Below are 12,800 nucleotides of genomic sequence, written 5' to 3'. Positions count from 1 at the left end.
GGCAAAGGCACAGAACTGTGTTAAGGTCAATTATCTCGTGCTGCAGTTCTGCAAAGTGAGCAGCTTCTGGTAAACTCTGTTATTAAACAGGAGCTTATTCCATGCTGAAGTTGCCCTAATTGTGCTTTTTTCCTCAAAGTAACACTGACAGGTCATCAGGATCCCAGAGGATTGCAGCCTTGGAGGCAACAAGGCTGCCCAACCCCATTGATCAGGGTTGGGAATTCACCAGAAAGGATTAGTTGATGGTTTTATCTGCTTTACAGCCAGTTCTTCTGCAGGGTCTCACAGCTGAGCCTATCAAAGGTCTGCAATATTAATTAAGCCATCTAATACCCTGTCAAATTAGTGAGCATTTCCCAAATGAAAATGGAGCCCTCAAAGTCCAGTTTGTCCAAAGCCACTCTGCACATCCTTGGCCAAGGATCATAAAAGCCAAGGGAGGAGAAAAGCCTGTGAGAACAGCGAGTCACTCCCCTTTTAAAGTAGGATTATCCTCCAAGAATAACGGGCTGGACTGTAGGCAGCTGGGGTTTTTAAAACTCATTAAACAAAAAATTAATTAAAAGCCTTTGGGTGATTTTTCTGTGCTGCCAAGTGGGAAATCAGCCCGGACCCTTGTTTTATATCTAGAAAAATGCCATAGAAACAAAAAAAACCCACCTCTTCATAAATGTGGGGAACTGTTGGAAAGTTCTAGATCTGTGAGAGACAAATTCTCCCTTTTACCCAGCAGCAGAGATTTCAGCAGCCAGCAGGGGATTCCTGGATTGCATTTCTGAATTGCTTTTCTGAATTGCACCACGTTTCCATGAGATCCCCAAGGAAGAGCAGAACTGAGAGAGATCCTTGTGTTGAACACAACAACCCCAACAAGCCCCAGTCACGAGGAAGTTTGTGTGCACACTGGATCTTGGGGGAATGAGTGGTCAGGGAGGTGCTGGACCAGCCAAGTGATGGTTTCTGTCTGAACTGGGATCAGTTTGCACCTATTACAGATATTCCTCATCCCTGCCATGTTTCCAGCTCGGTGGTTGGAGTTCCAGATGATTTTCCTGCATGTTAAAATCTCTTGCTGTGTGTGGCCAGGCAGTGGGGTTTATTTATCAGCTGGAAGCACCTGCAGGGAACAGCTGCATTTCCCATTCTGTTGTGCTGGGAAGGATCCCTCAGATTTATTCTTTTTAATAAACATCACACAGATGGGAAAAGATCCACATGGAAAATGCTGCTGTTTTCATTTACACAGCCCAGTGCAGCGACTTTTAAGAGAGAGATAAGGAAATTGTACCACTGTGTCAAAATCCACTTGGTAACGAAATCAGAAAATAATCACAGTTTAAGGGAGAACTGCATCAAATTCCAGGAATAAAGGGCACCTTTTCATGAGCTGGAGGTCTCTGAATAATCCATTATCTGGAATCTGCAGAGGAATCAATAGGAGGGCCATTGCTGGGTTTCCTTTATACTTACTGGAATTCAATTTCGTTTTGTATTCTCCTTTGACATTAAAATATTGATGTTTACATCACTGCTACACCTCGCTGCCAAAACTGGGAATGGGAAGACAGTGGACTGCAGATAACATGTAAATTAGGGGAAAAATAAGTTCCCTTCTGGGAGATTTATGGCTCCCAGTGGTTTGTACTGCTTGGAAAAGGAATCTCCTCTTTTCACAGCTCAGGATGCGAATCTGGTCAGGATTTCAGACCTTGGCTGAAAGAGCCTTGCACTTTCTCTTTAATTTCCTTGCAGTCAATGTTTCTGGTCAGGATAATCCTTGAATTTACAGGGTTGGAAAGTGTCATCTTTCTGACAGAATGGTTCGATTTCTGCGTGATACTCATCAAACCTCCCTGCCAGTGCCCCCAGGTACCTCAGAGTGGTCTGAGCCTGGATTCAGCTCCCACCTTTCCAAGAGACAGCCTGGGATAGTGAAAGGTGCCTCTGCCCATGGCAGGGGGTGGAACAGGATGATTTTTGGGGTCCCTCCAAACCCAAACCATTCCATGATTCCATGACCTACAGTCAGCACCCAGGTCATCACTTCCTGACCCTAAACCTGAGCAGCTCTGGGCATACAGCACATCAGTTCACCTCATCCTGATATAAAGCCAGGATTTCCTATCTTGATCACTTGTCACAATGGTAAAGTGCCCTGGTTAAAAAAAAAAAAATTATTTCTAATTTAATCCTTGCTAAATTCAACGGGTAACTCAATACCTTTGCCTGTTAAAGGATCCTCTTGTATCAAATGTTCTCCCTGTGTAGGTACTCACAAACTGTGATTAAATTGTCTCTTAATCTTCTTTCAATGAGCTTAATTGAACATTGTAATATCAGTTGAATCTCCAAAAAAAGGCCACCTCTTGATTACTGATTTGCCAAAGAACCTTAAAGCCACAGGAGCAAGGGAAGTGTCCCAATTCCTCCCTCTTTTATCTCTGGCCTCTACTAAATAAAACCAAAACACATGGCAAGGAATCTGTCTCGTTTCCAAGGCAGGTTGATGATCTGAGGAGTCAAAACATTGGAAGTCTCCCATGGTGCCAAGGTTGGCACTGAATTCAGAATGAATCAGAGTAATGAAAGAAATGGAATAAATTCTGGGAATTGTGGATAGGAAATACCCTCCAAGATCTCTGGGAAGAGCCATTAAACACTAACTGGTTCTCTGTTAGCACTTTCACACATTGTAATGGCTTTTCCCTCTTTAGGGCTGGTTTAAGGGGTCTCTGTCTCCCTTCCCAGTGGCAGGAGAGCTCCTGTCAGGCTCCCTCTCCTCTCTGAGTGGGAGAATCTTTCCTGAGTGCCTCTGGAACCCGAGCAGGAATCCCTCCCCTGGGATTCCCTGGGCCAGGGACGCTGTCCTGGCTGTGTCAGAACGGGGCTGTGAGCCTGCAGCAAACAGAGCTGGAATTGCAGTTTAATCCTGAGTTTTGTGATGTGGCAAGAGCTCACACCTGGTATTTTATGTTCCATTTCCTCAAGGACTCACAGGTGCTTTTTCTCCTTTTTTTTTTCTTCTTTTTCCCTCTGAGGTCTTTGCAGAAGTCTCTCTTTTTCTGTTTGCACTTGTGACTACAAGGCATCAAATGCTGGGTGTTGCTGCCTCTGTAATTCCAGGATAAACACACGATGGGATCAAATGCAAACGTCAGGAGAGGTTTTATTCCCCAGAGAGCCACCAAAGCTCAGCAGAACACAGCTCCCTGACAGTTTTGTCAGGTGTTTTATTGACACCTTACAAAGAGGAGCTCCAGCCCAGCAGCCTGCTGACCTCTTCCACTGGTAATCAATCCCACATCCCGCTGCTCAAAGCACAGAATCCCAGGATTGGTGAGGTTGGAAAAGAGCTCCGAGGTCAGCAAGTCCAATCTGTGACTGATCCCCACCTTGTCCCCAGCCCAGAGCTCTGAGTGCCACCTCCAGCCCTTCCTTGGGCACCTCCAGGGATGGGCACTCCAAACCTCCCTGGGCAGCCCCTTCCAAACCTTTCCATGAAAAAATTCTTCCTGAAGAAGAATCAACAATTCAGGAAAGGCCCCAGCCTGGCTGCAGGGCTGGGAGCTCACTGTGCGTGAACACAGCTGCTGCAGACATCATCCTGCCCTCTTAGAAGTGGTTTATTTTTATTCTAAATTTTAATTTTTTTCAAATTTTCTATTTCAAATTTCACAGCAATGCTGTGGGACGCAACCAGTACCAAATAAATCAGGAACCTGGGAGCAATGCTGAGCTGAAACTTGACTTTCAGCTTTGCTTTGATGTCTCTTCCTGTTTTTTCACTCACTTTGCCGAGGTGTCAAAAGTGAAAACGTCAGCGGATGTGTGAAGTCACACCCGTCCTTACACGGGTGTGTCTGACTGGGAAGTGACAGTTCACTGGGAATCTGCTTCTCTGTGAGTCCCTGCACCTCCACCCTGCTGCTTCCCTGTGAATCCCTGCACTTCCATCCTGCTGCTTCCCTGTGAATCCCTTCATTTCCACCCTCCTGCTTCCCTGTGAATCCCTGCACTTCCATCCTGCTGCTTCCCTGTGAATCCCTTCATTTCCACCCTCCTGCTTCCCTGTGAATCCCTGCACTTCCATCCTGCTGCTTCCCTGTGAATCCCTTCATTTCCACCCTCCTGCTTCCCTGTGAATCCCTGCACTTCCATCCTGCTGCTTCCCTGTGAATCCCTGCACTTCCATCCTCCTGTTTCTCTGTGAATCCCTGCACTTCCACCCTCCTGCTTCCCTGTGAATCCCTGCACTTCCATCCTCCTGTTTCTCTGTGAATCCCTGCACTTCCATCCTGCTGCTTCCCTGTGAATCCCTGCACTTCCATCCTCCTGTTTCTCTGTGAATCCCTGCACTTCCACCCTCCTGCTTCCCTGTGAGTCCCTGCACTTCCATCCTGCTGCTTCCCTGTGAATCCCTGCACTTCCACCCTCCTGCTTCCCTGTGAATCCCTGCACTTCCATCCTGCTGCTTCCCTGTGAATCCCTGCACTTCCACCCTCCTGCTTCCCTGTGAATCCCTGCACTTCCACCCTCCTGCTTCCCTGTGAATCCCTGCAATTCCACCCTCCTGCTTCCCTGTGAATCCCTGCACTTCCACCCTCCTGCTTCCCTGTGAATCCCTGCACTTCCACCCTCCTGCTTCCCTGTGAGTCCCTGCACTTCCATCCCGCTGCTTCAGCCACGGGAAGGATTGGAAATGGGACCATAAATACTGTCTGCGTGACAGCAGACAGAAAACACTCCTGTCCCTGTCACTGAGCCTCTGTGTGTTCCCAGGGATTGCTGCCATGAGGATGTTTTCCTAATCCTCCAGGTGTGCTGGGTTTGGAGTTCTCAGTTCCACAGAGCATTACCTGGAATAGCCAACCCATGGAGTTATTGGTGTTTTCCCACCTTCACTCCTCCCTAAATCTCTCACAGAAATCCATCCCCAAAAACAGCCTCTTGCTCTTCCACTCAGCTTCCCTGTACTGCCAGGGGCCTTGCTGTGGGCCAGCAGCGAAAGGAAGATTCCATTCTGTTTCACTGGGATGTTCTGAATGGAAAAGCCTTGATGGAAAGAGGGCAGCAGCCTGTGGAATTGCAGGTCTCTAGGTCCTACACCTGTGCAGCCCCAGGTGGCTTTGAGGGCAGCCTGGGCCTTACAGCTGGAAAAAAAACAGCTGTAGACATTGAAAAGTCAGAGATGTGCTGGTCTGAAAAGCTTAAGAATATTTAGGATAAATTCAGGAACGTGTCACTGCACACTGGTGCCTTTTTTTTCTTGCTGACACGTTTCTCATTGCCTGTTTATCTTCTAATGAGCAAACTGGGTGGAATAAGCCATTGTTTCCAGCAGCCTGGTGTACAGTTCTTGGGACAATGGCCTGGAAACTCGGTACAATGCTGTTTATCTGCTATTTCCCATTCTCTGGCAGACAAAGAAAGATTCCTGGAAAGGATTGCTGGTGGAGTTCAGTAAATTGTTGCCCATTTTTGGGGGTATTTTAAACTCTGAATCAGCCCCGCTGTGCCTTGCTAGGCTGTTGAGGCTCCACTACTCACCCTTACCTCTGGAAATAAATATTAATTATTTATATCCCAGCTGCCTTAAATTACAGCAGTTGAGAAAGTGAGGGGGGAAAAGCAGGATTCCCAAGGGAAGGGCTGAGGAGGTTCCTTTACACTGCAAGTGTCCTTCAGGAAATGAGGATTTGATTCTGCTGCTCTTAAGGGAAACACTTCATCATGAGCTTAAATGGTTTCCTTGATTTTCTGACGGAGGGGGAGAAACAGGTGGGAGGAAAGAAAACAGCGCCGAGGAGTCCAAAATAATAAAAAAAAAGGAAAAAAAAAACAAAACAACCAAAAAAAGGATGACACACAGAAGAAATACTGGGCTGCAAGGAGAAATAAAACATTAGGTATTAAATTGGGAGGGGGAAAGGGAGAATTCAGATGTAGTTGAATGAAAATAAGAGCAGCACAGGCCAAAAAACACTAGGAATCAAAGACAATATATCCCTGTCTTAAACATGAATTAATATTCTGGTGAGTGAGGAGAAGTTATTTGTACTCCACAGCCCATTTCATGTTTTCCTGATATGCACCCGGAATGCTTCTGATTGTTATTGTTATTATTGCTTTAGTTCCGAGGAGTCGCTGCTTTCTGGGGGAGGACTGACACAGCAGAGCCATCCTGTCCCTTTCTCCTCCGTGCTGTGCCTCTGCAGGATGAACGGGAATGAAACCAGAGCCTGGATTTCAGCCCCAGGGCTCTCATTTCAGCCCCAGGGCTCTCACCCCAGCCCCAGTGCTCTCATTTCAGCCCCAGGGCTCTCATTTCAGCCCCAGGGCTCTCACCCCAGCCCCAGTGCTCTCATTTCAGCCCCAGGGCTCTCAGTTCAGCCCCAGTGCTCTCACCCCAGCCCCAGGGCTCTCATTTCAGCCCCAGGGCTCTCATTTCAGCCCCAGTGCTCTCATTTCAGCCCCAGGGCTCTCACCCCAGCCCTGGGAGGTGCGGAGTCCCCCAGGTGTGGTACGAGAGGTGCCAGGGCTCTGGTGCCTTTCCGATGCTGCTCCTGCCAGTGCCACTGTTGTCACCTAACCCGAGGTGGATGTCACAGCCCTGTCTGAGAGCAGGATGAGCTGCAGTTTGCTGCTCTGTTCTGCAGGGCAGCAGCAGCAGCAGCGAACGTCACCTGTGCAAGCCCCACGAGCAGGAGCAGCAAACGCAGGAGCAGAGCTCTGGTGCCTTCTGTTCCCACACATTCCCAGGGCAGCACATGCTGTGGGGTGGTGGAAGTGGCACAGATGGAGTGTCCAGGGCTGTAGCAAGGGAGGAGGAGAGAAAACACCTGGTGAGGGAATCATTATACGAGTGCAGAGTGGTTTGGGCTGGAAGGGACCTTAAAGATCTTCTCATTCCACCCCCTGCCATGGGCAGGGACACCTTCCACCAGCCCAGGTGGCTCAGAGCTCCATCCAGCCTGGCCTTGGACACTTCCAGGGATGGGGCAGCCACAGCTTCTCTGGGCACCCTGTGCCAGGGCCCCCGCACCCTCACAGGGAAGAATTTCTTCCCAAAATCCCATCTATCCCTGCCCTCTGGCACTGGGAAGCCGTTCCCCCTTGTCCTGTTGCTCCAGGCCCTTGTAAAGTCTCTCTCCATGTTTCCTGTAGCTCCCTCAGTCCCTGCAAGGCCACAATGGGGTCACCCCAAAGCTTCTCCTCTCCAGGCTGAACAATCCCAGCTCTCGCAGCCTTTCCTCCCAGCAGAGCTGCTCCATCCCTCGGATCATCCTGGAGCCTCCTCTGGACTCTCTCAGCAGCTCCAGCTCCTTCCTGTGCTGGGGACAGCAGGTCCCTGCTCCCAGAGCAAGGACAAGGGGCTGTGGGAGCTGCTGAGGAGCAGAGGGGATGTGCAAGCTCCAGATGGGAGAGCAGAGCTCATTTTGGGAGCTGAGAAGCGGAGCAGGGCCCGGGGCAGCAGCACAGGGGGGTGAGTGGGGGCAGTGCCCTGTGGAAGGAGGGGTTTTGTGATCCTCCCATTCCCAGGCTGGAAGCTGGGGGATCCAGGTGGTGGAACAGTGAGGGATCCCAGCCCATCCAGCCCCTCCTCCAGGACTCCTGCAGCTCCCAGGCTGCAGAGCCATGGGCAAAGGCAGGGAAGGGCACAGGGACACAGGGCAGTGCAGGGCCAGGGACCTGCATTCCAGCATCAGCCTGGACCTCCTGAACATCAAAACTCACCTGGGAAAGCAGCAAATCCAAAGTATAAGGAGCTGATCCAAAAGTCTGAAGCAGCTCTCCCATCTCAGAACACCAGTCAGGGCACACAAACTCACACAGGGCTCTTTGCCCTGGGGAAGGAACAGAGAAGGACGAAGGAAAATGTTCCTCTCAGCCTTGCACACAGCCAAGAATTTAATTACTTGCCATCTTTTGAGCCTGTCCCATGCACTGCACCCTCAGGGGCTTGCTGATTTCTTTCCTTATTGAAACAGATCCCAATCACTTTGTTTGGATGATTTAACTCCTTGGCTGGCCCAGATGCCTCATTGCTTCTGCCAAGAGGCTGCTGCATCCTAAAATTCATGTTCATGACAGAAGACTCCTGGTGATACAGATGATTTGACTCAAAGAACCAGAGAAGCTGGGAAATAAGGAGGACCCAGCAACAGAAAAGAGCAGTGCTGGATGGATTGCAGAGCTGGAGGGCGGCCTGTCCATGGATGTCTCTCCTGCTGTAAAACAGAAAGTCATGTCCAGGGCTGTTTCCCTTCCATTCCTGAGGATTTGTGCTCATCCTTGCACAGCTGAGCACTGCCAGCAGTGACAACCTGCCCCTGGCAGCACGAGGAGTGGCTCTGGAATGCCAGGGACGTGGGTAAAGGGGCACAGATAATCTTTGGTAGGAGATCAGGTCCGGGAGATATTTGGTGGTGCAGAATCTGGGGCTGTCCCCAAAGGAAGGATGTGGAATTCCAGCTCCTCTGCTGCTGCCTGTTGGAATTCAGGTGATCCCGTGTGGCTCAGAGACCCTCAGTCCTCACAGGGACATTGCTTGGCTCCAGTCATTGAGCAGTTCATGGCCAGCAGTCCCCACTGCAAACTCTGCACGACTGCACATTTGTCCTGGCTTTGGGTTAAAAAGCAGAAGCTTCAGCTCTGCCCAAAGAAAGGAACCACCTGGCGAATTTTTCTTTGGGACCCATTAGTGAGCTCTTTCCAAGTGATGTTTTGGGTGGATTAGTTCCCAGCTAATGTCCTAATTAGTGTGAAATTGTCTTTCTCTGGCCCTCCCAGCTTGGTCCTGGCTGTCCTTACATTCATCCTCTGCTCACTCAGTGCAGAGTTTTCATTACAGTTCTGGCTTGGGCTCCAGGTTTTGCTGGAATATGAGAAGGGAGACAACAAAACTGATATCCATGGGCCAGGGAACATATGTGACCCCTGCATTTGTCACAGCTGCTTGGAGAAGAGGCTGCTGTTTGCTTCGTAACAGTGGCAATCTCCTGCACACGTGGCCAAAGCATTCCACCAGCATAGGGAAGAATAATTGGATAGCCCCTTTTTTAAACTGTATGTAACCAACCATGTCAAATTTATCACTAAATGTCACATTTTATCATAATCTAATCACCAGAGAGCAAGAAAAACGAGCAGACTTGTCTCCATCAATAAACAAGTGATTATTCAGACAATAACCAGGCTTATTTTCTTTATTTCTGTAAATGTTTGAAGTCTTATGAAGACGTTCTGGAGAAAGGATTATTATTTATTTTGGCATCCAGACAGTTCAGCAATGGGAGGTTTAGAAAAGCTGAGGATGTTGATTTAGAAAGGATCCTAAAAGTCTTACTCATTTCCATTCTGCAGGAGGAATCTGGGACATCAGATTATTTATCAGATTAAAAATGCTCTGCCTGTTCCATCTCGTAGCACGCAGGTCCTGTGCAGAATGGCATCCCTGGAAAGCCAGGGATGAGGAAAGAGCCAAAACTTTCACTTTAGCTTTTAGTTTAAGATCACACAGCTGCCAACTGGCCCTTCTTCCACGAACCATTTTTGGAAGTTACGTGGCACCAAATGCTGACGCTGCCAAAGGCAACCCCTCCACTGACAAGGGGAAAAATTGATTTGATCAGCATCAGAAAGAAAAATAAAATTTAAAACTATGGCCCCAACTCTCCAGGATGTTTAAACACGAGGTAAGTCCTGGCTTGTCCCCGGGGGGGTGACAAAGTGCAGCTCTGGTGGCTGAGCAAATCTAAGGCCACGTGGCACCTCCGCTCTGGTGTTTCACACCAACACCTGTCCCCAGCCAAGGCACTGAGCTGTCTGAGCCTCTTATGGGAAAACAGAGATGTCAGGGAAGGAAAAGCATGTTCCCCATGATCCATGTGCCCTCAGAGCTGTTCCTCACGCCCCCAGACTCCAGGGAACCTCTGGTGGGCATCAGGCAGCTCCAGGGGCGGGAGGAAGAAGCGTTGGAGGAAGGGTTTTTGTGGCAGTAAGAGTAATCCATCAGCTGGGGTGAGTGATGGGAGAGAAGGACTCCTTTTTCTGGCTCCAGTGGAAATACCAGTGGCTGCAGTCCAGGGAAAATTGGCCAAATTTGGCTAGCAGAGTGCTGGCAGGGCACTCCTGGGTTAATCAGAGAAGCAGGGAATAGCTGGGGTTGGAAGGGACCTTAAAGATTGTTTCTCTCTTCAGCCACAGAGAGTTACCAGTCTGAGAGCATTTCCCCTCCATTTCCTTGGAAACACCCAGGGGAATCCCACGAGACAGGAATTTCTCCAGTGTGTGTTCAGGGTGCCAGACTGAAATCCCTGAGCAGGAATGGCTTCAGTGCTTCCTCCTCTCTTCACAAGTTCTCGCTTTCCTGCCCTGAATTTTGAAGCCTCTCTAGACACAAGGTCCCAGCCTTTGTGATGGGGAAGAGCCCAAACGACTCCTCCCTGTCCCTGCTCTGTTTTATCCTGTTTCAAATCTAAGAAGTCCTCAGCAACAAAAAATTTTGCTCTTTTCAGTGCTGCTCTGACATAACAAGAAAACTGCTCCGTGTATCTCCTCCTTTTCTGTGACTCTGGTTTTCCCGGAAGCACTTGAGCTGGAAAATAGAGCCATTAGTCCTTAAAAAAAGGTTAAATAAGAACTGAGGGAAATTGAAATCTGGGTCTAGAACAGGGTCTAGATCCATGGCTTGGCTCTGTAGCTGCTGGAGGTCTTTGAAAATGACCTTTAACCCATTTAAAACATTCATTTTAAGGCTTCTGGTACCTGACATTTCTGTGATAGCATCGCTGCAGAATATCTTCTAAACAGCTGCTGGCAGCTCAAGGGGTCTTGGTGATCTAAAGGCTTCTTTTGTGCAACAGATCTGCAAACAGCAAATGCTCTGGATTATTTTGCACCTCCTAAAACCCAGCTGGTGGGAAGAGGGGAGGGGGAAGTGATGACAGAAGAGGGGACAGGAGAGAAGAACCTCTCTGTGCCTGTCCCAAGAAGCAGAGCCTGCACCTCACCTGGGCCAGCAGAACCAAGACCAAGAGGGTTTCTGTTCTCCTCTTTTTAATTCCTTCATGCAAAATGAGCTGAATGTGCATTTGATCTTGCCAGGGAACAATGCTTTTTTAAAAGGCAGACAGTGCTTTCTTCTTGCCTTTTTCAATTAAGTTTACAACTATTTTCTACTGCATTTACAAACTGCTTCAAAAGCTCTCTCGGAATTCATTCACCCCAGAGTCGTTTGGCTGTAGTACAAACCAAGAAATCAAGAAAAAACAGTGCAGTGAAAAAATAATTAAAAAAAACCCCAACAACTTGCAGGTTAATAAGATTTCAGATGGTAGAAAAAAGCAATAGCTCAGAGCTGCTGTGTGAGAGACTTTGGGCCCATTTATTTCTGTTCTCTCCCTTCTTTTTTTAATGCATCAGAGCTGAATTAGCCCTGGAAGAATTTAGAGCCCTTTTGGTTTGCTGAGTCTTTAATGCCCCGAGTGGTCCTGTGATCTGTTAATTACCTCATGGCATGCACAGCTCTCTAGGGCTGCTTCCCTACAAGAATTCTTTGTCAGGATCAGATTGGATCTGGTGTCCCCTTCTCTGTGTGGTTTGAAGAGTCCTCAGCTCCACGCAGGGAGTGCAAAATCCTCCGCCCCTGCCAGGATTCACTCAGCCCTTTGCAGGGTGGGGCACTGGGTGAAGGAAATGATCAAACGGGAGCTCCAGGCTCCCATCCTTAACCACCCTGAGAGCTGCAGGAGGATGGTTCCCACTTTGCATCCCTTTTTTGACATTCCCTCTCTTTGTGAGGGCAGTTCTGGTGCTGGGCTCTGCAGGGCTGAGCAGCCTGGAACAGCTGAGCTGAGGCAGGAAAACATCTCAGCCTGTTCCTGCCTGGCCCAGGGGGACTGTCTGGAGCAAAGGGAGGTTTGGGATGAGGGGTTTTTCCATAATGGACAGAGGCAGTCAGTGAAAATGTGAGGGGCTGGAGCGTGTCCAGGGCAGGGAAGGGAGCTGGGAAGGGGCTGGAGCCCCAGGAGCGGCTGAGGGAGCTGGAAAGGGGCTCAGCCTGGAGCAAAGGAGGCTCAGGGGGGACCTTGTGGCTCTGCACAAGTCCCTGACAGGAGGGGGCAGCCGGGGGGGTCGGGCTCTGCTCGCAGGGAACAGGGACAGGAGGAGAGGGAACGGCCTCAGGCTGGGCCAGGGCAGGCTCAGGGTGGACAGCAGCAGGAATTTCCCCATGGAAAGGGTGCTCAGGCCTTGGCAGGGGCTGCCCAGGGAGGTTTGGAGTGCCCATCCCTGGAGGTGCCCAAGGAAGGGCTGGACAAGCCCAGGCTGTGTCCTGCCCATCCCTCTCCATCAGTGGGGTTAACTGGGATAGACAGAGGATGTTTGGGGCATCTCCCAGTTAAGAGAAGCACAAATCCTTTTAAATATCCTGGTTCTCATCCTGATATTTATCAGGGCTCACCCAAACTCTGCAAGGCAGAACAGGCTGGAACAAAAGGCAACCACATTAAAAAACCCTCTCTCTTTTTCCTAACCCCCTCCCCCTCCGCTGGGAGTGGGTGGAAGCGCGAAACTTTCCGGCACTTGGAAAAAAGGGAGAACGGTGATGTGAAAAGGAGAGTGTCAAAGAAACATCCTCCATCCCCAGCTCCTCCCCCGACTTTGTACCCCCTTCCACCGCCTCCTTCCCGCAGTGGAATCGCTGAGAACTTTCAGATTTAAAAAAAAAAAAAGAAAAAAAAAAGAAAAAAAAAAAAGAAAAAGAGCTGTTCTTCGAAAAAGAAAAGGAAAAAAAA

Source organism: Corvus moneduloides, chromosome 15, assembly GCF_009650955.1.
Source record: "Corvus moneduloides isolate bCorMon1 chromosome 15, bCorMon1.pri, whole genome shotgun sequence".
In the NCBI taxonomy this organism is placed as follows: Eukaryota; Metazoa; Chordata; class Aves; order Passeriformes; family Corvidae; genus Corvus; species Corvus moneduloides.
This window is presented reverse-complemented; position numbering follows the sequence as displayed.